This window comes from Oryx dammah, unplaced genomic scaffold (genome assembly GCF_014754425.2).
Source record: "Oryx dammah isolate SB20612 unplaced genomic scaffold, SCBI_Odam_1.1 HiC_scaffold_20, whole genome shotgun sequence".
Lineage (NCBI taxonomy): Eukaryota > Metazoa > Chordata > Mammalia > Artiodactyla > Bovidae > Oryx > Oryx dammah.
Genome location: NW_024070204.1, coordinates 993753 through 996074, shown reverse-complemented (window position 1 = coordinate 996074; position 2322 = coordinate 993753). Strand labels below are relative to the sequence as shown.

Sequence of the window (2322 nt, the reverse complement as noted above, 5' to 3'; positions counted from 1 at the left end):
GTTTCCCTGCTCATGGATGCTTGTGTTCCAGTCTTCCACTCACGTAAGCGCTGTTTCCGAGAGCACCTTGTACGTGTCCTTTCATGCCCCTGAGCCAGTGGGTTTCCAAGAAACTGACCTGGAAATGGAGCGGTCAAGTCCGAGCCGGATGCCGGCCCTGACCCGGGCTCCCTGAGCCTCCGGTGTCCAGCGCCTCCGGCCAGCAGTCTGAGGCACGCTTGTCCTGCTCCTTCCTGGAGTGTCCGTCCTCCCTGGAAGACAGTGGGCCACTGTCCTTGGCACCTGGCCTTCCGACGAGGTGCGGCCAGAGCATGAGCGGCCCCAGGCTGGGTTCCCATCTGAACCTCTTTAGTCCCCGTTGAGTCAAAGCTGACGGTCTGTGTCTCTTCAGCTCTCAGAAGTTTCTTCATGTATCTGATTATTTTCTCCACTTTTCTCTCCTGCAAATCCCAGAGAAGTGCCAGACCCTGTGGGCCAAGCGTCCGTGTCCCTGTCCTGAGTGGACCAGCTCAGTCCAGTGCTTTGATCTTGAACCACGTTCACACCATGGATGAGCCTTGTTCTTGCATTTTGCGTTGAGATGGAGGGAATCATGGTTCTCATTTCTGATAGGTTTTTTTTTAATCATTCTCTGCTTCTTTCTGGTGACACCCGATTTTTGTTTTAATTTTGAGAATGCGTTGGGCTCTCTGACAGCGCTGTAGATGCTAATTTAAATGTCTGCAGCAGTCTTTAGGCCCCTGCTTTCCATGTTCCTGGACTCTCCCACGTCCCTCCTTCCTGCCCGCGGTGCTGCTGGTCTTTACCAAGAACTTGAGATGGAGCCAGCCTTGCATGAGGACTGGAGGGTCTGCCCCTGCAACACCGTGGGCTGCGGGCCTGAGCAGGGCGCAAGACACCTGGCGGGGAAACAGGAAAGAGTAAGTGCCGGCCGCTCACCAAAGAAAAGGTGCAGATCAGCAAAGGTTGGAAAGGTGCACCGTCGCCGCGGCACTGCGGAAGCCCCGCTCAGCCTGTCCCAGCGACCGGTCTGCTCCCCTCGGAGATGCACACCCAGCTCTGAGCAGGGCGTGGGGGCCAGCGCCCACGGAGGCTTCTGGCGAAGCGAGAGCAGAAACAGCCTCTTGAGAGGGTATCTGGCCAAGCCGACTAGAGGTGGGTGTGTTTCCCCAGCAACCACATTTTGGAGAACTTAGCATAAGAAATATTTGCACTTGCACATCGTGATACAGGCTTAAGGCGTTTATTGGATTGATGTGGAGATGGCCTGAGTGTCCCGGCTCAGCAAATATTGAGTAGAAGGCGGTCTATCTACCCTGGGATGTTGAGTACATGGTCCATCCGCCCTTGGATGTTGAGTAGAAGATGGTGTGTCCACCCTTGGATATTGAACAGATGGTCCAGGCTGTGGAAGGAAAATGGAAATGAGCTCAGTGTTGCTCAGAGTCTCTCAAATGGCGCCCGGAGGCCGCTGAGGAAGAGGGCTGGGGCATGCTTCTGCCTGGGAGGAATCTGCCCTTTGACCATTTACTGTCCTGACAGAAGCATCCAGAACATCTGCCAGAAATGTAAGGTACTCATGGGACCCCCCCCCCAGAACCACCCCTGGCTCCGTGAGGACAGAGTCCGTCGCCACTCTCACCAGGCGGCGCACACGGCCTCGTGGCTCTCCGTCATCCTGACTCTTTCTCTTCCGGGGACGCTGCTCTGGTCCCGCCTGAGTCTGTGTCTCCCAAATCCTCAAAGCCCAAGTAGAACTCTGCACCCTTTGCAGCCGTGTTACTGAAGACTTCTCGACAGGGTCCACTGCAGACAGTTAGTAGCTCTTGGAATAACTATTTCATTCCTGTAAAGAATAAAAACAGGGCTGGCAGAGTCAGAACTGCAGATATTAGGTTAAACCACACGAAATCGCTGGTTTTCATAATTTGATGTACAGTCACTTTCAAAAGATCCTCTGAATATATTTGCTTTTGGCAAAAGGCATGATTCAGGAGCAGTCAGAGGCGTGTATTAAGAGAAAAAAAAAAATATTCCAAGCCATGGGTGCAGTATGGCTTCTGGTTTTCTTTAAAAATAACAACAAGACAGAAAAAGAGCCCGCTCATATGTGTAATTCAAATTGTGTGCATGTTTGCACACATGTAGAGAAAAGTACAGAGGCAATAACCCGATTTTTAACACCGTGCCTCAGAGAGATGGGTCTAAGGCCGGGATGAAGCTGGCTAACTTTTTCATTATCCTGTTTGACGTGCTACAATGAGCAAACACCGCTTTGGTAATTAAAGTATCGAGTAAAGCAAAAGCTAAATGGAGTGAGAA

General features: G+C 52.1%; 1 long non-coding RNA gene across 1 annotated transcript; it reads right to left on the bottom strand.

The window, feature by feature from the left end:
• Positions 1-1227: 1227 nt before the first annotated feature.
• Positions 1228-1842, bottom strand: LOC120879282. Its single transcript, XR_005724748.1, has 2 exons — positions 1643-1842; positions 1228-1405 (listed from the first exon to the last, which is right to left on the bottom strand). It is a non-coding gene; the product is annotated as an uncharacterized LOC120879282 (long non-coding RNA).
• Positions 1843-2322: the final 480 nt, after the last annotated feature.